This window comes from Ailuropoda melanoleuca, chromosome 8 (genome assembly GCF_002007445.2).
Source record: "Ailuropoda melanoleuca isolate Jingjing chromosome 8, ASM200744v2, whole genome shotgun sequence".
Lineage (NCBI taxonomy): Eukaryota > Metazoa > Chordata > Mammalia > Carnivora > Ursidae > Ailuropoda > Ailuropoda melanoleuca.
In genome coordinates, this window is record NC_048225.1 from 83,029,626 (window position 1) to 83,055,201 (window position 25,576).

At 45.9% G+C, this 25,576-nt stretch overlaps 1 long non-coding RNA gene across 3 annotated transcripts; it reads right to left on the bottom strand.

Moving 5' to 3' along the window:
• Positions 1-121: 121 nt before the first annotated feature.
• Positions 122-23,925, bottom strand: LOC117803421. 3 transcript variants are annotated; one of them, XR_004627268.1, is made up of 6 exons: positions 19,679-23,925; positions 19,097-19,190; positions 12,821-12,904; positions 6,668-6,855; positions 5,869-6,124; positions 122-4,264 (listed from the first exon to the last, which is right to left on the bottom strand). It is a non-coding gene; the product is annotated as an uncharacterized LOC117803421 (long non-coding RNA). The 3 variants fall into 3 exon arrangements; XR_004627266.1 differs by having other exon boundaries at positions 19,097-23,925; XR_004627267.1 differs by lacking the exon at positions 12,821-12,904 and having other exon boundaries at positions 19,097-23,925.
• Positions 23,926-25,576: the final 1,651 nt, after the last annotated feature.

Sequence of the window (25,576 nt, forward strand, 5' to 3'; positions counted from 1 at the left end):
AAGAAACGTAAGAATTGCCAAATGTTTAAAGCTTGTACGTCACAAATGAATACTCTAATAAAGTCAAAGCTAAAAGACTTCCAAATTATACAAGTTGAGTAGATAAAACACTTACCTGTATCAGATAATTAACTGTATGCACGCACAACTGTAGGCACATGGTCAGGAACAGGATTACCCAATACTTGTAGGAACAATGATCAAAAGTGAACCGTCAGAGCATTAGACACCTAGATTGCTGGCTATGGTATCCTAACCACCATAAAATTAGATTAGGGTACCCAGTTCATACAAAAGCTAAGAAGGCATCATGTAGAGCTTCTATTTACCCTATAACCCCACTGCCTCTAGATTCACTGAAAGGTGTAATGGCTCTCTCAAGCAAAAGCTTAGGCTGCTCACTAACAATCCAGATATGAAAGCTTGGACTAAACCAAAATATCTAAGCCATGGATATGGAAAGGCTGGAAAAACTATCGCATTCATATTTCAGGCACTCACAGAAATAAGCACTATTCAGCACTAACAACAGTCCAGAAAAGAAATTTAAAGGGAAAGTATTAATTTAAAAAATGATACATACAGTTTGGGGGAATCATAGCACCTGTTACTAATAAAACCTACTGGGTAACTGAAGGAAAAAGCATATTACATCAAGTTAAAGAAAATAAGGTGCCTTTATACAAATTTCAGGCATGAAGAACTCCAACTTTTATTGTATCAACACTAGATGCCTAATATTTAGTCTAGCTTGACTCAGGGCTATTATGCTTGGGGAAATATTGGCAATAATGTCCATAATAATTATAGATATCTTAGAATAGAAAAAGCAACAAGAAAGGAATATTTATAGGACACTCTCTCTATTTTGCAGGCCTGAATCTGCTCTGCATATTTAACCCTGCCAAGACTAGTAAGCTGGTGAGTCCAGCCTGCTGCCTGCTGGCTATTCTGGTTTGCCTACTGCTCACTGCTGGATACCATACTCACTGCAGCTAAGAGTACTTGTGACAGCTTCAGCAGTAGCAGCCGTGCCGCCATTCCGAGGTGGAATGTCACCTTCTGATCCAGGTATGACTCCACTGTCCGTGACGTCCTCTACTTCCTCCATCCTGATCACCTTCTGGCCACTGAGGACTCACCAGCAACGTCATCACCAGGATACTCCAGCCCAACCCTCACCACACCCTTCACTAGCCACCATTCCATGAGAACCCTTCAACCAATGGAGAGACCAAAGACTTAGGGGAGCCGAAGAAGTGGAACCCTGCACTTCAATCTCTGCAAGAAGTAACGAGGATCCTGAACGACATGCCCACCAGACACTGATGTGGGAGGTGATGACTGGTCTGAACTACTAAATGCTACTAAATACAAGACCAGGTACTGGCTCTTGCCCTGTTATCTTACTGAACTGAGTGTAGCACTGGACACGTGGCAGAGACTCTGTTAAAATAACCCTACTTTAGTTCCTGATCTAACATTTTGTAAAAAAAAAAAGGAGCTGCTGAATACACAGAATGGGCAATTATGTCTTTCAATAAGCAAAAAATGATTATTTACTATACTCCCAACTTACACTATTTAATCCACAGCGACCTATTAGAAAACCACGGCCTCTATGCCCAGACTTTAAAAGAAGAGGGACACCTTGTAAGGGGTAAAGAGGACTCATAGGAAACGTAGCATATATTACATTTCATTATCTTTCATGGTATAGACTTCAGGCTTCTATCTCATATCACAGAATTCTACCCTAAGAATATGGGAACATTTTTGTTAGTAAAACTTCTCCTGGTCATAATAGTAGCCAATACCTTGAAATTTAATATACAGGACCTTCAATTCTGATACAGATCCCCAAACTGTGCTCAGTTTTATCCACCTTCATTTATGCCCAATTACAACCTATACCAAAAACAGATTCCCTAAAAAGAAGGAAAAAAACCTTACAGCTCATGTTAGATTGGTAGGGGTTCCATTGGAGGAACAATGGCAGCCACTTTTTTGCAATTCCAAATTGATCAAATAAATTTAAAAAAAAATTGAAACCAACCTCAGTTTAACACACGTGCAATGACAGCTTTGTCACAGTTGGGTGCATAGATGGATATGCCAGGCAATATAAATGAATTTCACACTGAAGCAAACAGAGCAGTAGGAATTTGACATAAAGCAGTTGGAGAAAACACTAAAAATAATGAAATAGTAAGAAAGGATTTTAAAGATGTTTCTCTAAAACTGTAGGCTGTTAATGTTGCAGTTAAGATTTGGCTGATGTGGGGAATACTCAGAACAGCAAAAATCTTAGGGCAATGCTGGTCTTCTGAGAGAACACAAGCAGAAATCAGATACCACACATCCTAATGGCTGTGATTCCTTGGGCAACTGTAAGATGAATACTGGCACTTAAAGGGGGAACTATGACACGGGTTATCACACTTTCGAGGTTCTGCAATATCAAAAGGGAGAGTCGAGGCCACAGAAAACCCCTTTATGATAGAAGGAAAACGTGTTCCTAAGGATGTGTGGTTGGAACAGAATCAGAACACCTTTATTACCACTGGACTGTGGATGTGGACAGACCTACGGTACAGGTACCTATGACCATGGCCCTGACGCCTCCTCAACCAGGAGGAAGCTGGATCAGAATATTTGCTCTCAGCCTATTGGAGTCAAGGGAAAAACAAGGTACACAAAACTAGAATAGGTAGCGAATCTGACCATAGAAGAAAAAAGATGTTGTTTGTAGTCAATGGAAGATAAAGGAACTATGAAAATAACCAGAGAAATATTTCACACTGAACCTCCTAAAATCTAATAAATGTAATCTAATAAATATAAATCCTGTATTAGAAAACTTAAGACGCACTTGGAAGATGAGACTAATAAAGTCAAAATAACGTGGCAGGAATTGAAAAGAGAACAGAAACACACATTCCCTAACATGATGATTGCCTTGAATTCTGGTGTTATGGCAACTGGCACATACTTGATAGGGTTTTATGCAAGCTTGCACCCCCGAAGCTTTATAAAAGTGATCTTTATTTAGAAACATGTTTGTCAAGAAAGTTAAACAGAGTGGCTTAAGGAGGTTAAGTTTTGGTCATTTGGCAATTGGATAGGCTACCATGTTAAAGACTTCTTTGTTGTAATACTGGGAATATGGTTACTTAAACTGGTCATTAAACTGTGGTCTAAAAGAATGTGCGTTGAGCAAAAAATAGTCCCAAAAGATGAGTGTTTGTGATTAAGACTGTTAAGTGATGTAGAATCACGAGGTGGAATATTTTTGTGAACTAAGATTTCTACTGGGCATTAGGCCCTTAGTATTAATTAATATGGGAAAGATCTGAAATCACAGGGTGCATATCATGTATTGGTTTAATATGATTTCAAATCCACTTGTTTATGGCAAAGACCAAAAAAAAAATAATGTTGGTTCAAGTTGTTTTGATACAAGAATGAAGTAAGCTGTGTGAGGATGTCATCTCCTCTGTTCTCACCCCTAAGAACTCCGTAGCTCAGCTCATGAGGGGCCCTGCTGGGGGCTGGTTAATAAAAAACCTATGAAGAACAACCGCGCCGGGGCCATCCGACTGCAGGTAAGAGTTTCTGAGGATGAGGAGAGAGCGCTCGCTCTGTGCAAGGCTCTGCTTCTCCCATCTGAGAGAGCTCCCTGGAAGACCAGGGGGCAATTAGGTCCTGTGGTCAAGGCGACTCTCTTACCTGCAGTGGCAAGAGATATGCAGTCGCCCCTGAAGACGGTCATCTCGTCTGTCTACACCAGCACTGTCGTGCCTCAGCTACGCGCTCTAGCAACAGGAGCCTCACACGCCGGCACTGACAGCTGGACTTAGAATTAGGCAGACTCCAGTTACTGTGAACAGCCCGCTCCATGACCTGGTCTGGCCTGCCATTGCCCTGTTCTGGGTCCCTGGCTACCCTGACCTCCAGTGCTGGGCATGAGCAGCTAGAACCTACCGACTGCTCTTGGCCCTCTGCGGCTGTCCAGGCCTGTGAAACTAGGGTCCATCTCTAACCACCTGCATTGCCTCAATGGTGGAGGAAGCCCACTTTCCAAAAATCACTCTGAGGGAACCACTGAAATGAGTGACAGTCAGCCTCCACAGGTACTTACAATTTGGGGCAGATCCTGGGCTTCTGCAATAATCGAGACTCCTAGGTGTCCCTTTGGGGGGATGCTTGGGCCAGCCTTCCCAATCCAGCCATGGTAAAGCCGTCCAGATTTCTCGAGTTCTACCTTCAGGGGAAATACGGGCATTTGTATAGGTTAAGGCTTGGAATTAGGCCAATGCCAGGTACCTCCAACAGCCCCCCAAGTTTGTGTCCCAGCCTTGCCTGCCATTGCCCTGTTCTAGGTCCCTGGCTACCCTGACCTCTAGTGCTGGGCACGAGCCGTTAGAACCCTACCAACTGCTCTTGGCCAGCTGGGGCCTCCAGGCCTGTGGATCTAGGGTCCATCTCCAGCCTTGCAGGACCTTGCCCTGTTCCAGGTCCCTGACTACCCGGCACTGCACGCCTAGACAGCCAGCCTTTGGCAGAATGCTGACAGGCCTGTGCAACTCAGTCCATGCCCATCCTTCTGAAAATTCGTAGGGTGGAGAGAGCTTTCTCCCTGCAAATCTTGTTTAGGCAGCAGCTTTTAAACTGTTGACAAACTGTCCCCATTTGTACTGGCAGCAAACTGTCCAGAACTTCTCTAGCCATCAAGGTTCGCAGGTGTTTGTTACTGAAGGGTGCCCCGGCCATCCCACCTTGTACCACCCTGGCAAGACAGTGCAATTACTCCTAGTTTGCCATCAGGGAAAATACGCCCATTTGTGTGGAGTAAGACTTCAAATTAGGCAGATGCCAGGTAACCACAATAGAGCACTTTAGGATTCTGCCTTTGATGCTTACTCTGTTCCGGTTCACCGTCTACTCTGTTCTGCATGGCCTGCACATGGGCAGGACACATCACCCAGAAGCCAGCCTTGTGCCGACCCAGCGCTCCAGGCCCGTGGAGCTCCAACCAGACACAAACTACCTGCATAGCCTCCAGCATGGAGGGACCTCACCTTCCAAAAATCAATCTCAGCTGACAGCTACAAATGGACAACAGTGGCTCCACGTGTGCTTGCTATCTGATGGGCCCAGGACTTCTCTATGAAACAGGACTCCCAGGCATTTCCTGATGGAGGACACTCTGTCTTCTTTGCTTTGCCTAGGAAAAGCAGTTGTAAACCTACACCACTTCCTTCAGGGGGAATATGCCACAATGAGTGAGAAGACCTTGTTATTTGGCTGATGTTTTATACACCCAAGAGCTCACTCCTGTGCCCCACCCCTCTCTTCACATTTGCCCCGTTCTAGGTCCCTAACTACCCTCACCTGCATGGCTCACACATGAACAGTATGCACCCATTCAGCTGCTCTTGGGCAGCTGGGGCCCTCTAAGCTATGGAGATAGGGCTCACCCCCCAAACCTGCACTGCCCAAAGGACAGAGGAAGCCCAACCCCCAAAATGGCGCTGAGCCATCGGCTGAACGAGCAACAGTGCAACTCCACGTAGAATGACTGCCTGATGAGGTCCCAAGCTTCTGCCGCAATTAAGTCCCCCATGTGTCTGTTAATGGAGGATACCCTAGCCACCCTGCCTGGCCAAGTCCTCACGAGGCAGTCCAGAATCCTCCAGCACTATCTTCAGAGGGAATATGTACATTTGGGTAGGTAGGGCTTAGAATTAAGCAGATGCCATGAACTCCCTAAAAGCCTATTCCTATGACCAAGCATCTCCCAACACTTGCCCTGTCGTAGGTCTCTACCTAGCCTGACCTATATGGCCATGCATACTCAGTACCCACCTAGTTTGCCAGCCGTGGGCAGCCGTGGCCCTCCAGGCCTGTGGACAAACACCTGCATAGATGTCAGCTTCAAAGCATCTTCAGAAAGAGAGTAGGCAGTGAGAATCTGACAGATTTTTCTGGTTTACAGCCTGAATGTCTCCAGCAATCTTCTGGAATGGCCAAAGACCAGCAGGCATGAAGACTGTCTCTATATGAGCTGTTGTGGTGATTTTCTTGAAGTTTACATGAAGTCATTCACATTGAGTTTGCAGAGCTTCAGGAAAAAGGGAAGTTTTAGTTTTCAATGATTCCAAGTCAAAAGGATGGGAGAAAATTAGAAATGTTATTTTGGAGAGTTGTAACCAGACTACAGAGGAAACTAGAATTTGTGATCTAGTCTAATTTACAGGTAGGAAACAAAACCCCAAGGACAAAAGAACCATAATCTAATACCCACAAAGCTGTGTTACTGAGACAATTTTTCTCTCTGAAGTCACCATCTATTCAAGGTTAGCCAGATAAAGACTCATTTGTAAAATAAGTTTAGTTTTACTAAACTTGACCTGATTATTTACCTAAATGCAGCAAGAACAGCAATTGGTCATACATGCTTTTTAAAATCTTTGCTGGAACTTTTCATAAGGAAAGTTCAGATTAAACTTTTAACAGCGTCTCAACACTAAGATTCCAAATACCTGTCATCAGTCTTTACCTGGAATACCTATAGATTTGGGTTACTTCCTCTCTTCATTGTCCTCAAGATATCCTGATATCCACGGTATCTTGTACCTGCCAGGAAATGGCCGCCTTTACTTACCTGGTAAGGCTTCTGGGAACCCTGTAAGCAAGATATTAGGATGTTTTTCCAGGGGCTTTATTTGGCTCCATAAGGTCAATCCTAGTTCCTTGAAGCGGTCTGGTCATATCTGAGTCCAGGGATGTTTCTCTTAAATACGGCATTCCAGTCAAAGCCTTGGTAATATAACCAGTGTTTCCAACTATATCCTGTTGGAAGGAGACCAGATTCTTATTGAATGTATGCAAATAAATATACTGCCATAAAATATAAGAATATTTACTGTTTCTGAATTCTGGAGGGATCAGGTAGGGAGAAAAAGAAGTTTCAATTTGCTTACAAAGGTATAATTTACCAAACTACCATAAATTAGTTAGCTAAAAAAAGTTTCCTTAAATCTGGAAAAACAAAACATTTAAAAAAATCAGTAATGTTTCAGAAAAAAGTTATAAAATTTCTAATCATCCTCTTCAGCTTATTTCATCCCAAGTAATTCTTATTTTGCTTGATCCTGTTCTTCCTGTTAGTTCTGGAAATTTTTTTACCCACTTCAGTTTTGTGACCTTCAAGTTATGACAAACGTGTATTCTTGAGTCTTTTTCACAAATCTCCTTGAAGATAAAGCATTTCTGCAGGAATACCTTTGTAGAAGCATCCAAGTAAAATATAACTGTCTATAAATGACAAAAGACTTAGTAATGGCCAAGGCTACAGATCTGATTCAAGTTCATTACAGTGCATTGACAGGGAAATTGGGTTATTTCTATTACACAAACAGAAGATAATTAGATAATTAGAATTATAAGAAATAATATACCAGGACTCATATGTGGAATTTAAGAAAACAGAGGATCATAGGGGAAGGGAAGGAAAAATAAGACAAAATCAGAGAGGGTGACAAACCATAAGAGACTCTTAATCATAGGAAACAAACTGAGGGTTGCTGGAGAGGAGGTAGGTGGGGGGATAGGGTAGTTGGGTGATGGACATTAGGGAGGACACTTGATGGGGCGCCTGGGTGGCTTAGTCGTTTAGCATCTGCATTCGGCTCAGGGTGTGATCCCAGCGTTCTGGGATCGAGCCCCGCATCAGGCTCCTTCACTGGGATCCTGCTTCTTCCTCTCCCACTCCCCCTGCTTGTGTTCCCTCTCTCGCTGCCTGTCTCTCTCTGTCAAATAAATAAATAAAATCTTAAAAAAAAAAAAAGGAGGGCACTTGATGTAATGAGCACTGGGTGTTATATGAAATTGATGAATCACTAAGCTTACCTCTGAAACTAATAATACACTATGTGTTAATGAATTGAGTTTAAAAAAATATATATCTATAAGAAAAAATAAAAATAAAAAAAATAAAATATATAAACAGAAAAAAAAAACCAAATAATATACCAGGACATACAGATTCTTAGAAGTTTTATACACTTTCTAGAACTCATATTTCAACAACATATAGTTACACAAAAATAATCAAAGAAGGTTTAGCATCACTTATTTGACAATGCTTCCCATGTAATTTAACATACACAATAAACGTAATTAGTTTAATAGCTCTCTTTTATGAGGAGAACAAATTCTTTCAGTTGTTACAGGGACCCTTTAGAAAACCTCAAAGTTAGTTTATTGTCAAAAGACTTCATTTTGGAATTTGATTTAGGGAAGTTTGTCAAAAAATATCAAAATGTTTGAACATTTGATTAAATCATTCCACAGATTATGAAGCATTACCTAATTATTTAACCAAAGTGACAATAAAAGATTTCAAAGGCAAGTGCAGAAGTTTACATAGTTGTGAGCAAAACTCAGGTCTTGTAATATTAAGAAGACTCAGTTTTCTTAAGTAATCAAAGACCTGACAGTAAGGACATCATGAAGCACAAGAGATTATTTTAATAAAACATAAAATCTCTGTTTTCTAGGCAGATAACTTAAAAAGGTAAAAAAACAAAAAAACTTTTGCAATCCCTTATCAAGAGCAGACCAATAATTTAATAAAATTATTCTTTAAACAATGAGTAAAACCAATTTTAATTTTCCAACAGTGTAGTTTTAATATTAAAACTCATTTATTGGGGTGCCTGGGGGACTCAGTTGGTTAAGTGTTTGACTCTTAGTTAAAGTTTAGATCGTGATCTCAGGGTCGTGGGATGGAGCCCTGTGTCAGGCTCCACACTGAGTGCAGAGTCTGCTGGTCCTTCTCCCTCTGCTCCTCCTCTGCTCGCTTGCTCTAATAAATAAAAAAAAGAATAAAACTCATTCATTTAGATTTATTCCAGTCTTAGCCAGTCCTGACCACCCATAAAATTCCTTTGCAAAAATTCCTTTTTCATATAACTTTTACAACTTTCTTACACCTAGATTTTGCCTGTTTTCCGTCTTTTCTAACCTCTCTTTAAGACAAAATTACTTTCATTTTCCCCTCAATAAAAATGTATTTCTGTTCCCCATACCGTTTTTACTGAAAATATACATCCTACTTTTCTTGCATATGGAGGTGTTTTCCTTATTTCTAGTAGCTTTAACCACATATATTAACTGGAATTCTTGGATGCCTGGGTGGCTCAGTTGGTTAAACAACTGCCTTTGATTCAGGTCATGATCCCAGGGTCCTAGGATGGAGTTCTGCATTAGGCTCCCTGCTCAGCAAGGAGTCTGCTTCTCCCTCTGCCTCTCCCCACCCCCATACGTGCATGTGCTTGTGCTCTCTCTCGCTTGCAAAAAAAAAAAATCTTTTAAAAAAGTAATTGGAATTCTTAACTGGTAGAAACTTTGATTTTTAGTTAAATCTAAGTAGTAAGCAGCTATGAACTGTTATGCCAGCATTTTTTTTATTGGCAAATTTATGATTACATTTTATAGCTTCTAGAAATGTCTATCTTTGTAGTATAATCTTTTAATAAAACACGTTTCAGGGGCGCCTGGGTGGCACAGCGGTTAAGCGTCTGCCTTCGGCTCAGGGCGTGATCCCAGCGTTGTGGGATCGAGCCCCACATCAGGCTCCTCCACTGTGAGCCTGCTCCTTCCTCTCCCACTCCCCCTGCTTGTGTTCCCTCTCTCGCTGGCTGTCTCTATCTCTGTCAAATAAATAAATAAAATCTTAAAAAAAAAATTAAAAAAAAAAAAACAAACACGTTTCAACAGACCCACATTTTAGCTTTAGTTTCTCTGTAGTAGGAAAACTGAAAGTAGATAAACCTATATTCAATAATTAATGTTTCATTATTTTATTTTATTTGGAAATTATATATTCAATGAATTTACCTTAGCAAAACTTTCAAGTTTCAGGTTATCAAAAATGATTTTGCACCTATTCTTAAGTACACACAGCATAAAATATAGTTGTTGCTAAAAAGATTATCTACAAACTCTTATTCCACTTACATTTATCTAAAACATTTGCTCCCATGTCCACAATAGCCAAACTATGGACGGAGCCCAGATGTCCATAGACAGATGAATGGTTAAGGAAGATGTGGTGTGTGTGTGTATACTCAGCCATCAAAAAATGAAATGTTGCCATTTGCAACAATGTGGATGGAACTAGATGGTATTATGCTAAGTGAAATAAGTCAATCAGAGAAAGACAATTATATGATTTCATTCATTTGGAATTTTAGAAACAAAACAGAGGATCGTAGGGGAAGGGACAGAAAAACAAAACAAGCCAAATAAGAGAAGGTGACAAACCGTAAGAGACTCTTAATCACAGGAAACAAACTGAGGGTTGCTGGAGGGGAGGGCGTGGGGGGATGGTGTAACTGGGTGATGGACATTAAGGACAGCACATGACGTAATGAACATTGGGTGTTATATAAGACTGATGAGTCACTGAACTCTACCTCTGAAACTAATAATACACTATATGTTAATTAACTGAATTAAATAAATTAAAAATAAATATTTCAATAATGGTATAAATAAATAAAACATTTGCTCCCAGCAATTATGTTTAGATCACCCATGAAAACTTCAGAAGACATTAAACAAAAACAGTTATCATTCTGTTGTTTTTGTTGACGAATTTTGTAACAGGGATAACATGAAGTTATTTGATTAGTAAACCTCGGTAGGATAAAAGGATTATATTTAATGCTGATAACTCTAAAGACGTGTTGATTTCAATTAAAGGAATAACCTTAAATTAGCCTTAATACCAATTCTTTTCCAGATCATATATATTCAAAATTCATTTGGATTAAGTTGCTATTTTATTTTGGAGAATTTTTATGAATACCAATTTTATATAAGCACTTAATTTTCTTTAAGCCAATTAAATAGAGCTCTTTTACAAATTAATTATGGCAATACCATCTGGGGGTAGAAAAATACCGTGGCTCCAACATACATGCATGCAAATACATATAGACAAACAGAGACCTTATAGCTTCGGTTTTAAAACAATATAAAACTCATTAGTTTATAAATAACAGTTGGAATAAATTAAGTTTACTTGCTCAGATGACCAAAGTCTTTCACTATTTGTGGAGGACTTCTAAGACTTGCGTCTGTCCCTGGAAGTAACCTTAAGGAGGCTGTGCTAGAGTTTGGGCACCAGAAGCCTTTTAGCAGTTTGATTTTTAAAAACGTCTCTTTCCTTTTTTTTCTTCAGTCTCAGGTTGACTGTGGGCTGTGTTTATAGTTCAAAGACATGATTAGACTTATAACATTAAGGTAAAGAGAAAGAACTCAAGTTTGCTCTGTGTAAATCTTGTAGGGAAAGGAAAATGAAAATAAGCAAATGGTGCTGGATTGTGACAAGGGGATTTTACAGTGGAGGTGGACATTAATTTTTGTCTTTTTTTTTTTAAAGATTTTATTTATTTATTTGACAGAGATAGAGACAGCCAGCGAGAGAGGGAACACAAGCAGGGGGAGTGGGAGAGGAGGAGCAAGCTCATAGCGGAGGAGCCTGATGTGGGGCTCGATCCCATAACGCCGGGATCACACCCTGAGCCGAAGGCAGACGCTTAACCGCTGTGCCACCCAGGCGCCCGTCTTTTTTTTTTTTTTACATTAATTTTTGTCTTATGTTTAATCTGTTCTTTCACGTTGCTACAGGAGTCCCTACGTGTAGCATTTATATTAGTAAAGGAATTGTTATGGGGAAAGAATGCAGGCATAGGCCCTATCAGACTGTGGTTCAAGCCAGCCTCACAGCAGACTGGCGCTTTCATGATTCTTGTCAAACTGGCATCTGTTTAGACAATCCTTGCTGTGGGTCTCATATGTAAAAACTGGATGAAATTTTACTTTCCTCATTAGTAGCATTTCTATTAATAAGACAATTGAGTACTCTCTATGGAGAGCTTCTTTTTTCTTTATTTGGCCAATTTAAAGGATCCACCATTTAGCCACTGACAAGTGGAATCTTATTAAGGCAAAGGCCTTCATCAGACAGGTAGAAAGGAGGATGTGGTGAAAACAGTATCTCTAGTTTCCCATGAAAATATGAGCTGCGTCTAGTCACAGACCTGCTAATCTGTGACACCAGGCAGGCACTCCTGCAATGGGACTTTTCCAGCACTAACAAGCAATGAAGGTTAAGATGACAAAGGTCCCTTATGGGCTGGGACCTCTTATAACAAATCCCCTTAGGAGCTGGCCCCCCATGTCTGGGCAAAGAGAGTGCAGCCAGTAAGGGCACATGTAACCCCAGGCGATCTGACCAAGTTGCACCCAGGTACGTGTACCCTGTGGATGGTGAAAACCAGAGAATATTCTCCCTGGTAATAAAGCCAAGCTCTTAGGACATAGAACAAAATTAAAGGAAAACCTCATCCAGATTTTACATAGAGGACCCCCAGCAAAGTTTGTTTAAACAGATGCTAGTCTGATGAAAACCTTGAACTCATCAGTCTGTGAGGCTGGCTGCAACAGCAGGCTATTGAGGTCTATGTCTGTGTTCTTTCCCCACGGTAATTCCTTTTTATGACAAATGACACAAAAGACAAACAGTGACTATCTCTGGGAAGAAATGAATCATTCAAAGCAAGAGTACTTTACCCAATTTACGAAAGTCGCCAAGCCCAAGGAACTAGTTCCACGAATATTTTTCTCGAATATATGATCTAAATTTAGAGAGAAAAACGACTCTCCCCACTCTTGTTCCATTAGATTCTACGGGAAGAGAGTGGGTGGGTGTGGGGGGGATTGCTGACATAATAAGGATTCCTACCTTCTGCTGGCTTTTGTCAGATATCCCAAGATCTCTGTTGCAGCAGTGTCCAGCCAGGGAAGTTTATCTTGCCAACTACAGCAACTTTTGGAGAGAAAAAATATTTCCCTACATTTCAAGGTTCTTCCAGCTGGTCTAAGAATTAAATTGACATGAGACAGATTAACAGAAGAAAAAACAAAGTTAAATTAACTGTGGACAGAGGCCCAATATTAAAATTGAGACCCAAAGAAATGGCAAAGATAGGCAGCCCTTATACTTCTTAGACAAAGAAATAATAAACCTGTGAAGAACTGACTGTAGAAAGAAAGTAAAACTGACAGTAGAAAGACAGTAAGAAAACTTATGTTTGGGAACTTTAATTAGTAAGGAATTCTAAACAGATTTTAGGCTGGAATAGCCAATTAGTAAAAGTAACAAGGTTTTTGGGGTGCCTGCGTGACTCAGTCATTAAGCATCTGACTCTTAATTTTATCTCAGATCATGATCTCAGGGCCATGGGGTCAAACCTTGCATCATCAGGTGGGCACTCAGCGAGGAATCTGCTTAAGATTCTCTCTCTCTGGGGTGCCTGAGTGGCTCAGTCGTTAAGCGTTGCCTTCACGCTCAGGGCTTATTCCCAGGGTCCTGGGATCAAGCCCCACATTGGGCTCCCTGCTCAGCAGGAAGCCTGCTTCTCCCTCTCCCACTCCCCCTGCTGGTGGTTCTCACTGCCTGTCTCTCTGTCAAATAAATAAATAAAATCTTAAAAAAAAAAAAAAAAAGATTCTCTTTCTCCCTCTTCCCCTCCCCCCATTCTCTCTTTCTCAAATTGTTAAAAAAAAAAAAAAAGAACAAGGTTTTTTTTGTTTTGTTTTTTTTTTTTTTTGTATAAGCTTCTTCAGCCTTGGATTACCTGTCTGCAGAGGAATGCCTTCAAAAAGACATGACTGCTGATTGACCTATAAGCTGAACTGGGCTCTTGGAGGTTCCTCACCCCCTCTTCTGTCCTTGGAATGTGGGTTCCACTTGCCTTTCCCACCGCCAGAGGCTGCTCCAGGAACAGAACCCTGAGATAGTGATGTGGTGTTCAGAACACCTGCACTGTATATGTGACTGAACCCAATTAAGGCCTCTTTATAAACTTTTACGATTTGGGGGGCAAGTGTGAGGATCCTTTCCTCTTGCTGCTACTCAAGATAAGCCTCATATGTAAGTGTTCTTTGCTTACTAAAACAGCCACCTACCTACCTGGAGTGGCCTGCCTCTTTCTTTGGTCTCTCCCTGTTGTCTGTGGATGGGGGCAGTTTCCAAAATTATATCTGGGAAGATCTCAGGAGTGCTACAAACCAACACTCTCTCTGATCATGAAGATATCCCTACTTCCTGATTACAAGGAGGGTACCATTGACATGGGTGATTTATTTCCTGCTTTCAGGAGGCAAAGGGAAATCTGGTTGTCCTTGCACGAGCTGTTCCTTAACATTAATTCAAAATAATAAGTATGCCAAAGTGGCATAATTTGGGGCAGCCTAATCTTGCTCCCCACATGCACATTTGTGTAGGTTAGAGCTTGGAAAAAAGCAGATGCCGTGGTCCTCCAAGAAATGACTCAGGAGACCTAGATTCTCCGGACATGACCCAGGTCAGGTCCCTGATTTCCCAGACCTGCTACAGCTCACACATGGGCAGTAGGCACCCCATCATCCATTCTTGGTTGCCTGGATACTCCAGGGCTATGGAGCTCAGATGAGTCCCCAACCAAATGCATAGCCTCCAGAGCACAGAGAGGGCCCAATCTCCACCCCTCCCCCCACCCCCATCACTGTGAAATAACAGCTTTAAACTGGCAATAATCAGTTCCCATTTGGACGGGCTGCTTGCTCGGGTCCTGAGTTTACCAGTAATCTAGGCTCCCAGGTGCCTATTAGTAATGAACACCCAGACCAGCTTTCTGGATCCAGCCCTGGCAAGACAGTCCAGACTCCTCTAGCTCTGCCTTCAGGGGGAATATGCACATTTGTAGAGAATAATGTTTGGAATCAGGCAGATGCCAGGTGCCCCCAAGAGCCCCTTCCTGTGACCCATCCTTGCCCGACGTTGTCCTGCTCCAGGTGCCTGGCTTCCCAGACTTATGAGGCTCACATACATGCAGTGAGAACCTGTACACCATCCTTGAGAAGATGGGCCCTCCAAGCCTCAGAAGCTCTGGCCATGGGCCCCAACCACCTGCATGACCTCCAGCGTGGAGGAAGACCACCTTCCAGAACTCCCTCTGAGGCGGCAGCTGCAAATGGGCAACACTCCCCATGTGGACTCGCTGTTTGTTGGGTCTGGGGCTTCTCTAGGAACCAGGACTCCCAGGTGTTTCCTCATGGAGGATACGCTTTCCTGCCACCTGGCCCCTCCCTGGCAAGGCAAGTGAGAAACCTGCAACTCTCTCGGGGAAATATTCCAAATGGGTAGTTTGTCCTTGCAATTTGGCTGGCATTTTGTACCCCCAACAGTCCACTCCTAAGAACCAGCCTCTGGTGACACTTGTCCTGTTTCAGGACCTCGCTGGCCTGACCTGGGCAGTTTGCATAAACTATACATAGCCTGTCAGTTGCCCTTGGCAGCCAGGGCCCTACAGGCCTGAGGAGCTGGGGCCAAAACAGTACCACCTTGCCTCAAGGGTAGAGTACACCCAATCCCCGCCCCCCCGAATCGCTGAGGCATCAGCCGAAGTTGGCAACAGTCCCCCTGCCTGCCGGGGTCCCAGACTACAGGAGTGATCAAGGCTCCCTGTGAAACTCTGGCCAGGCCCCGAACACCTGCATAGCCTCAGGCGTGGAGAGAATCACACCTTCGGAATATAGTTCTGAGCCAACAGCTGCAAATGGGTGACACCAGTCTTCATGTGGACTTGCTGCCTTAAGGGGCTACTGGTATTCTCTAGGAACCAGAACTCCCAGGTGTCTCCAAATGAAGGATATCCTATAAGACCGGCCCTTCCCTGGAAGGCAACTTAAGAAACCTCCAGCTCTGCCCTTGGTGGGACATATTCCACAACGAGTAGTAGGTATCATCCATTACGCTGACGCCAGGGCCCTGACTACCCTGACTTGTGCCACCCACGCACACAGAGTCCGCTCCCTGACAGCTCACTCCTGGACTGCCAGGGCCCTCCAGGTCTGTTGAGCTCAGGCCATTCCCAAATCGCCTGCTAGCCTCCAGGGTGGAGAGAACCCACCCTTCAAAACTCTGTCTGTGGCTCCACCTTAAACTGACAACGGTCAGTCTCCTTTGGACTGGCTGTCTGATGGGCTTTTCCAATTTACCAACAATCAAGGCTCATAGGTGTCTCTATGGGACAGTCCCCTAGCTATTCCAAGCTGCCCTGCCCCGGCAAGGCAGTCTGGATTTCTCCAGCTCGGCCTTCAGGGGAAATATGTGCATTTGTATAGTTTAAGGCTTGGAATTAGGCAAATGCCAGCGACCCGCAAGAGCCACTCCTCCGAACCAACCTGGACCTACATGATCCCATTCCAGAATCCTGCTGCCCTGACCTGCACAGTCTCCACATGCGCAGTCCAAACCCTGTTAGCGGGCCTTGGCCTACAGACCCGCTGAGCTCCTGCAGGACACCAGCCACTGTCATGGCCACAGGGTATAGAGAACCCACACCCTGAACATATTTTTGAGGCTCCATTTTAAACTGGAGACTGTGAGTCCCCATTTGGACTGGGCTGCCTAACGGTATCCTGGGCTTCTCCAGCCATCAGGGCTCCCAGATGTCTCTCACTGGAGGGTACTCCAACCATTTCCTGTGGCCCCACCCCGGCTAGGTGGTCCAGATTCCTCCCGCTCTGCACTCGGGGGCATATGCACATTTATGTAGGTTAGCATTGGAATTAGCCATGTACCTTGTACCGTCAACAGCCTGCTCCAGGACCGGGCCTCTCCACACACCTGCCCTGCTACCCTGTCCTGCACGGCTCGCACATGGGCAGTACACATCCACTCTGCCCACCAAGTGCAGTGGGAGCCCTTGGGGCCTGTGGAGATGGGGCCATTGCCCAACCACCTGCAGAGTGAGCCCACTTATTAAAAATCTTTCTGAGGCGGCAGCTTTAAACCGGCAGCGGCCAATCCCCATTTGGAGTGGCTGCCAGATGAGGTTCTGGGTACACCAGTAATCAAGGCTCCCGGGTGTCTCTTAGTGAAGGACACCCCAGCAGCCTACCAGGCCCTGTCCTGGTAGGGCAGTCTGGACTCCTCCAGCGAAATTTCAGAAAGAATATGTGCATTTGTGTAGCTTCGGGCTTGAACTCAGGTAGATGCTTTCGTATCCCTATGGCTTGCTCCCAGGACACGGCGTCTCCAGACCCTGGCCCAGTTCCAGGTCCCAGCTATTCTGATCTGTGCGGCTTGCAAGTGCAGAGTATGCACCCTGGCAGCCACCTGAAGGCAGCCCGCGCCCCTCGAGGCTTGTGCAGTTCTTGCCTGTCTCCAACCACCCGCGTGGCCTCCTGAGTGGAGGGATCCCACTCCTGAAAATCTTTGAGGTGGCAGCTTGAACTGGTGACAATCAGTCCCCATTTGAACTGGCTTAGTGTTGGGGTTCCTGGGCAATCAAGGCTTCCAGGTGTGTTTTATTAAGACACCCTGGCCTGTCTGTAGGGCGGGATGCCAGCAAGACAGCACGGTTTCCTCCAGCTCTGCCTTCAGGGAGAATAAGTACATGTTTACAGGTGAAGACTTGGAATGAGGCAGATGCCAGGTACCCCAAAATGCCTGTCCTGTGATCTGGCTTTTCCCTCTAGCTGCTTTCTTCCAGGCCCCCGACTACCCTGACCCGCCCTAACCTGGGTATACACATTCCCCATCTTGTCAGCCAGGCCTGGCCTGCAGGGGTGCTCTAGACCTTTGGAGTTCTGGAAGGACCCAACCATCTGAAAGGCCTCAGGGTAGAGGAAGCCCACATCTGGAAAATCTGAGTCAGATTTAAACCGATGACAGCCAGTCTCCATTTGACAGGCTGCCTGATGGGCTTTTCTAGCAATCAAGTCTCCCAGGCGCCTCTTACTGCAGGGTACCCAGACCATCCTGTCCTGCCCCACCTGGTAAGGCAGACCAGAGTCCTCCTGTTTATCTTGTGCAGGTGGAAGCTTGGAATTAGACTAAATAGCCCTCTCCTGTGAACCAGCCTCATCTGACATTGACCTATTGTAGGATCCAGGTTTCCCTGCTCTGCTCCATCCACGCACCTGCAGTCCCCACCCTGTTAACAGACCTCGGGCTGCAAGGAACACCCAAGGCCTGTGAAGCTCTGGTAGGACCCCAGCCCACTAAATGGCCTCAGGGTTCAGAGAGCCCACACCCTGAAAATATTCTGGAGCTTCGATTTTAAACTGGGATTTTTGGTCTCCAGTTGGATCGGCTTTCCGATGGTGTCCAGGTGTCTCCTACTGGAGGGTATCCCGTGTAACCCCCCACCCCCAGGCAAGGCTGTCCAGATTCCTCCAGCTCTGCCTTCAGGGGGAGTATGAGCTTTTGCGAAGATTACGGTAGGATCAGGCAGGTGCCTTGCACCCCCAACAGCTCGCTGTTGTGACTAGGCTTCTCCTGAGTCTCCCTGTTCCAGGTCCCCAGCTCCCCTGACCAATGTGGCACACGTGTGCACAGGAGGCGCCCATCAGCCGGCCTTGGGCTGCCAGAGCCCTCCAGGCCCGGGGAGCTTGGGCCTGTCCCCAGTCACCCGCATAGCTTTCGGGGTGGGTGGGGCCCACTTCCGAAAATGTTTCTGAGGAGGCAGCTTTAAACAGGCGATAGCCCATATTTAAAACTGGGTGCATGATGGGTCCCTGGCTTCTACAGCCACGAAGGCCCACAGGTGTGGCTTATTTAGGGTACCCCGGCCAGTCTGCTGGGCTGCAGCTGGGAGGGCAGTGCTGCTTCCCCCAGCTCTGCCTTCAGGGGGGAATACGAACGTTTGTGTAGCAGAAGGCAGATACCAGGAACCCCAGTTAGCTTGCTTCTGTGACCCAGCCTCGACCAACAGTGGCCCTCTTCCAGCCCCTGGCTCCCCTGACCCGCGTGACTTGCGCGTGCCCAGGTTGTACCCCTTCAGCCCTCCAAGGGCAGCCAGGGCCGTCGGGGTCTGTGGAGCTGGGGTCAGTCCGGAGTCACCTGCATAGCCTCCAGCACAACAGAGCCTCCCAGTCCCCACCCCCAATCTTTGTGAGGTGGCTGCTTTAAGCTGGCAACAATCCAGTCCCTACTTGGACCAGCTGCGTAAGGGGGTCCCGGACTTACCAGTAATGTAGGCTCCCCGATGTCTCAGTGTGGGGTATCCCAGCAGCCTGGCGGTCCTGTCTTGGTCAGGCAGTCCATACACCTCCAGCTTTACCTTTAGTGGGAACAGACGCATTTGTGCAGATTAGGGCTTGGCGTGAGGCAGATGGCTTATCCCCCCTCACCCTGCTCCTAGGACCAGGCTGCTCCAGACGCTTTACCTGCACAGGTCCCTAGCTCTGACCTGTGCAGCACACGCAGGCGTAAGTAGGCGTAAGTAGCCAGCCTTGGGCGGATGGGATCCTTCAGGCCTGTGGGGTTCTTTCCTGTCCCCAAATACTTGGACAGGCAATGGAGCTCACCCCCGAAAATCTGAGGAAGTAGCTTTAAAATAGTGATAGTCCAAATTTAGACTGGCATAATGAGGGGGTCCCTAGCTTCTACAAAGATCAAGGCTCCTACTCAGATCCCATAGGAGGACACTCCAGCCAGTCCGCTGGGCCAGAGGATGGCAAGGCAGTGTGATGTCCTCTGGCTCTGCCTTCGGAGGGAATATGTGCATTTTTGTAGGATGAGGCCTGGAATGGTATAGATGGCACGTACCCGAAACAGCTCACTCCTGCGATCGGACTCTCCCTTCCGCTATTTTCTTTCAGATCCCCGGCTACGCTCCCCTGCGCAGCCTGCACATGCGCATTCCTCACCCTGTCCGCCGGCTTCGGCCTGCAGAGGGCGCTCCACACACGCATAGCTGGGGCTGATACCCAACCACCTGAAAGTTATCAAGAGGAGGGAACCCACACGGGTAAAATATTTGAGGCTCCATTGGAAACAAGACTGTCAGTCCCCCTGCAGACTGACTGCCTGATGGGAACCTCATGGGGTTCTGGGGCTTACCAGTAATCCGGTCTCCCAAGTGTCTCAGTGAGGGACACCTTGTGCCCACCAGGCGCTGTCCAGGCCAGGCAGTGCAGACTTTGTGTAGGCTGGGGCTTGGAATTGGGCGATTGCCTTGTACTCCCAACAGTCTGCTGCCAGGACCCACTCTATTTAGACACTTGCCCTATTTTAGGTTCCTGGCAACACTGACCTGCGGGCCTGGAGATGTGAAGTACAGACCCCATCAGCCAGCCAAGGGTGGCTGGAAAGCCTATGGGGTTTGGGCAGATCCCGAACCACCTGCACGGCCTCCTGGGGGAAGGGATCCTGCCCTCAGATTCTTGCTGAGAAGGCAGCTGTACATTGAGGGTAATCCATGCACACGTGGACTGGCTGCCCGATGGGTCCCCAACTTCTCCAGCAACTGAAGCTCCAAGGTTTGTGTAATTGGAGCATTCTCCAGCCAGTGGGCCTGGCAGGCTCCTCCGTCTCTGCCTTCAGGGGGAAGAAGCATGTTGGTGCGGGTTGGGGCTGGAAATGCGGCAGATGCCAAGTACGCCAGCAGCCCGCTCCTGTACCCCAGCATCCCGCTGTGGCAGCTCTGTTGCAGCTTTCCTGGCCTGCACCGCCCCAGCTTGGGCAGCCTGTGCCGTCCTCATCTGGACTTTGGCTGCTGGCACCCTTCATGCCTATTGGGTAGGCCAGTCCCCAAAACCTTCAAACACAGCCTTCAAACTGGAGAGTGCCCTGTCCTGCAAAATCATTTTGAGACAGCTGCTTAACGGGTATCAGTTAGTTCCCATTTGGACTGGCTGCCTGACATGGTGCTGGGCGTCTCCAGCAAACAAGGCTCCCAGGGGTCCTTCAGAGGTGGATACCACGGCAGCCTCCCAGCCCACCCCGACCAGGTTGTTAAGGAACTTCAAGGTCTGCATTTAGGGGGCATATTTTCCATTTAGTGGTTAGTGGTTGCAAGTACACCTATGCCTTGTCTCCAAGAACCCCTTCACAAACCCAGCCTCTCAGAATTCTCGTGCTCCTGGAGGTCCCTTGCTACCCTGAACTGTGCTGCACGCTCATGTGCTGTTCATCCCCTTCAGCCAGGCCTGTGTAGCCGGAGCCAGTCCCATGTGACCTGCAGTAGGTCCAGTATGGGGGGATCCCACCCCCGAAAAATCACCCTGAGGCCACAGATGCACATTGGCGACAGTCGCTCCCTATTCGGACTAGCTGCCTATAGAGGTTCTGGGTTTTTCCAGCAACCAAGACTCCCAGGCTTCTCTTATTAGGTGATAGATACCCTGGCCAGTCTGGCCCTGGCTGACAAGGCTGGCCAGTAACCTCCAGTTCTGCCTTCAGGGGGAATATGTGCGTTTGTGTAGATTAGTGCTTGGAAAGGGGTAGGTTTCTTGTGTCCTCAAGATCCTCGTCCTGTGAGCCAGCTTCTAAAGACCAGTGCCCTGGTTTGGATTGCTGGTTTCCCTGAACTGTGTTGCAAGCACAATGTGGTTCACAGCTAGTCAGCCAGCCTGGGGCAGTGAGGGCCTGTCCCTAACAACCCTCGTAGGCTCCAGTACTGGGGCGCCCACACCCAAAATCACCTGAGGCCGCAGCTCCACGGGAGCCCCTGTGAGCCCCCGTGTGGCCTTGCCTGGTTTTGCAGCTACCATGGCGTCCAGACAGGCTTTCTTAGAGGCTGTCCCACCCAGTCTGCCTGGCCCACCCCTTGCCAAGCAATCTGGGCTTCTCTGAGCTCTGCCTTCATGGAACATGGGCATTTGTGGAGGTTGGGGCTTGGAATTGAGCGTATGGTCCTGCTTCTGGGACCTGGCCCTTCCTGTCGCTTGCTCTGGCCTCCCTGATCCAAGTCCCCGGCGAACCTGAACTGCTCCGCACGCACATGGGCAGCACGCATCCCTCCCCCAGGTCTTGGGTGTCCTGTGCCAGGCCTCAACGCCCTGCAGAGCCTGGAGGGTGGAGAGATCCCCCTCCCAAGTAGGTCTATGAGGCTGCAGCTGCACACTGGGGACAGATAGCCCCCGTAGTGGGTTGCTGCCTGAGGGGGTCCCGGGATTCGCCAACCACCAGCGCTCCCGGGTGTCTCTTATTAGAGCATTTAGCCCACCCTTCCTAGCCGCTCCCTGGCAAGGCAGAGTCACCTGGAGCTCTGCCTTCAGTGGGAATACTCCCGATTTAGTAGGTTAGGACGTGCAGTTAGGTGTAGGTCTTGTCCCCCTAAGAGCTGCTCCTCTGAACTGGTCTTTGCAGACTTAGGTCCTGTTCCAGATCTCTCGCTACCCTTAAGTGCTGGCAGGAGCACGCTGTCTATACCTCTTTAGATGCCTTGGGCAGCGTGGCCCCTCCTCGCCTGTGTACCTACGGTCCAGACCCGACCACCTACATTGCATCTAGTGTGGAGGGAGCTCACGCCTGGAAGATTACCCTGAGGCAGCAGCTCAAATTTGGTGACAGTGGATCCCACTGGGACTTGCTGCCTTATGGGTACCTGGTTTCTTCCAGGAACCAGGGCTCCCAGGTGTCTCTCATTGCGGTTACCCCCCCCCGTCCCACCAAATGAAGTTTTAAGTGCCAATATGTATGTGTTCAGAGTGATAAGTTCCTTTGTGTAGGTGCAGGCTCAGACAGTGCGAGATGCCTGTTTTACCCCCAAGAGTCCATGGTAGTGACAAAAGCTATTAGGCTTACTCATTCATACCCTCTGACACCATGGGAACAGACTGAAGCTAGAATGCTCTATTTTCCTTCCCAAATCATGTCACTAATTTAAAACACTCTTTCAAACTCTTCTCAAAAAGAATTATTACCAATTGTGTGCCAGGTCTGTTTCTAGGAGTATAGGGAATGTATTGTAATAAAAGTTATAATTACGGTATAATGCAAATAATAGAGAGGAATGAACTCCTCAATCTGACTCAAGAAGTGAGGAAGGTACGTAACAGAGAAGGTGATGTTTCTAGGACTCCCAAGGAAGAGATGTTTTATGGTCAATAGGACAGTCATGAGGAGGGCATTGCTGATGGAGTGACCGGTAAATATAAAGGCAAATATAAAGGAGTTGTGAGATAGAATAATGCAGACTGGGGAGCTGAATGCAGACTGCAGGAAGGATAGGAGTGTGATGGGAGAGGAGAGGGGGAGGTAAGGCTAAATACTAGGTAGAAACCAGACAGTCCCAAGTTCTAGGTGTCTCTTTAGTGTTTTGACTACATTCCTCGGTTGAATGAGGAAGCGCTGAACAATTTTCAGTGGCAGAATGACAATCACATTTGCATTTTTAAAGGAGGCTCTGATGTCAGTATGAAGGCTGGATTGGGGGATGATGAAACTTGCTTCAGAGAGACTTGCAAGGACACTGAGCCTCTGGCCTCCTGTGCTCTAGTCAACCGAGACTATTCTCATGTGGCTTCTCTTAGAGACTTTTCCTTTTTTTCTAGGGGTGCTTTTGTTTAGTATAAGTATATGATTGTTCTATTAACTTTATTCCATTATGATTTCCAAGAGCTGATTAATGTCATCACCATTTCCCTTGATGCTTTACGATGTTTAGCATAGCACTTTGCCTTTAGTAAGCGGAACATAAATGCTAATACCTAAAGCACAAATTAATTAAACAAGAGCTGAGCTGATGAAAATCAGAAACTCAGCCTGAGATGGGTTTGCTGTTTCTTTGGTGGAAACATAGACCGTAATGCTGTTCTAGAGGCACAGTGGTGGGAGCAGGGAGGGTCGTGCTTAACTCTGCAAAGGGGAGTTGGAGGCTTCACTGAAAAGAATATTTATGCTGGATCTAGAAGAAAAATCCAGAAGAAAAAAGTTGTACAAAGGAATTGTTAATGAGAAAAATGCGAATAATGATCAGTGTGTGAGAAGGCACCCCTGAAGTTCAGCAGGAACCCGGGAGGGGGCAGGAGGTGGGAAATCAGGCTAAAAGTCTGTGCGGCTATGGATTGAAGAGCCTCACTAAGCCACACTACATTTAGCTTCTTTTTTCAATAGTATTTTAAATAACAAGTCATTATATTTACCATCTGCTTTGTATCTACACTCAGCATAGCGTGAAGGACTAGAGGAAATGAGCACAGGCTAAAACATTAGGGAAAGGGACTGTTACTAAAGTTGCTATGTTAGGAGGTGTAGATGATAACGTACACGATGGGTTTCAGCACATGGCAGTGGTTAGAACTTGGCCTAACATCTCTCTCTCCAGCCAGTTACCTGGCCTAAAATTCCAGCATCTAGATTTCTTTTCAGAGATGAATAAGCAACCTAATTAAAATGCAAACAGAGCTACAGAATTACATACTCTGAGTTGGAAAGCACCATCTAGACTGTCCCCCACTAGACACAGAGCAAATGACTCTCTTGGATTCATGTTCTGTGAATATGTGAATAACTCCAGTGACAAGGAATTTTTTCACATCATGAATTTGATTCCATTTTTTTGAACAATATCATTGGTAGAAATTTTGTCCCTCTCTGCAGCTGCACAGTATCTCATTTCTCTTCCAGAAGAAACCGAGTAGTGGTTTTCAACTCCTACGCCAATCCCAGTCAACTGGTGTGACTGACCCAGGGCAGGAGCCCACAGGAATCTCAAACTCCCTCCAGATTCATCAGGAAGAAGCATGGTTCAAAAGCTCTGTTAGGTATTCTGGAAGGGAGAGTGGCAACGCACAGGATTTATATTTTCATTCCAAACTGAGATTATTGTAAGCCAATAGCTTTAAACAGTTCTACTGCCTGTGTGTTAAGTGGCTCCCAAATAAACACCTAGTGTATAGAAGATTCTGAATAAATGTCTTATCAATGGATTCAAGACATGGTTCCTAACCAGCCCCCTGCACCCCCTTGCTCTAAAGTCATTTTTCCTTGGATATTCTAGATAACGTCTACCCTAACACCTTGATGTGGTATTTCTCCTTTTCCACTGCACTATTGGTTTATTGGATTTCAGTACAGGTTCTCCATTCATTTCCATTAAATGTCATTTGATTAGATTTAACTTGTCGCAACATATAAAAAAATTTACTTGTCAAAATAGTCTAAGGATTTAGGGTTTCATAAACTTAATACAAGTCAGTGGATTGATGTCAAAACAAATTCTAAAGTGGTATTAAAATCTATTGAGGGAGGAGCGCCTGGGTGATATAGTCAGTTAAGTGGCTGACTATTGGTTTCAGCTCAGGTCACGATATCAGGGTCCTGGGATTGAGCCCCGCTGTCAGGCTGTGCACTCAACATGGAGTCTGCTTGGGATTCTCTCTCCCCTCTCCCTCTGCCCCACACCTTGTGTGTTCTCTCTCTCAAATAAATAAAATCTTTCTTTAAAAAAAGATTTACTTATTTATTTGAGAGAGAGAACACAAGAGAGTGAGCATGAGAGAATGAGAGAGCACAGGCAGGGAGACGGCAGAGGGAGAGGGAGAAGCAGGCTTCCTGCTGAGCAGGCTTGATCCCAGGACCCCAGGATTACGACCTGAGCCGAAGGCAGACGTTTAACTAACTGAACCCCCCAGGTGCCCCATAAATAAATAAATCTTAAAAAAAAAAAGTATTGAGGGATACAGAATCCACAAGGAGGTATTTAGCTTATTCCAGTAG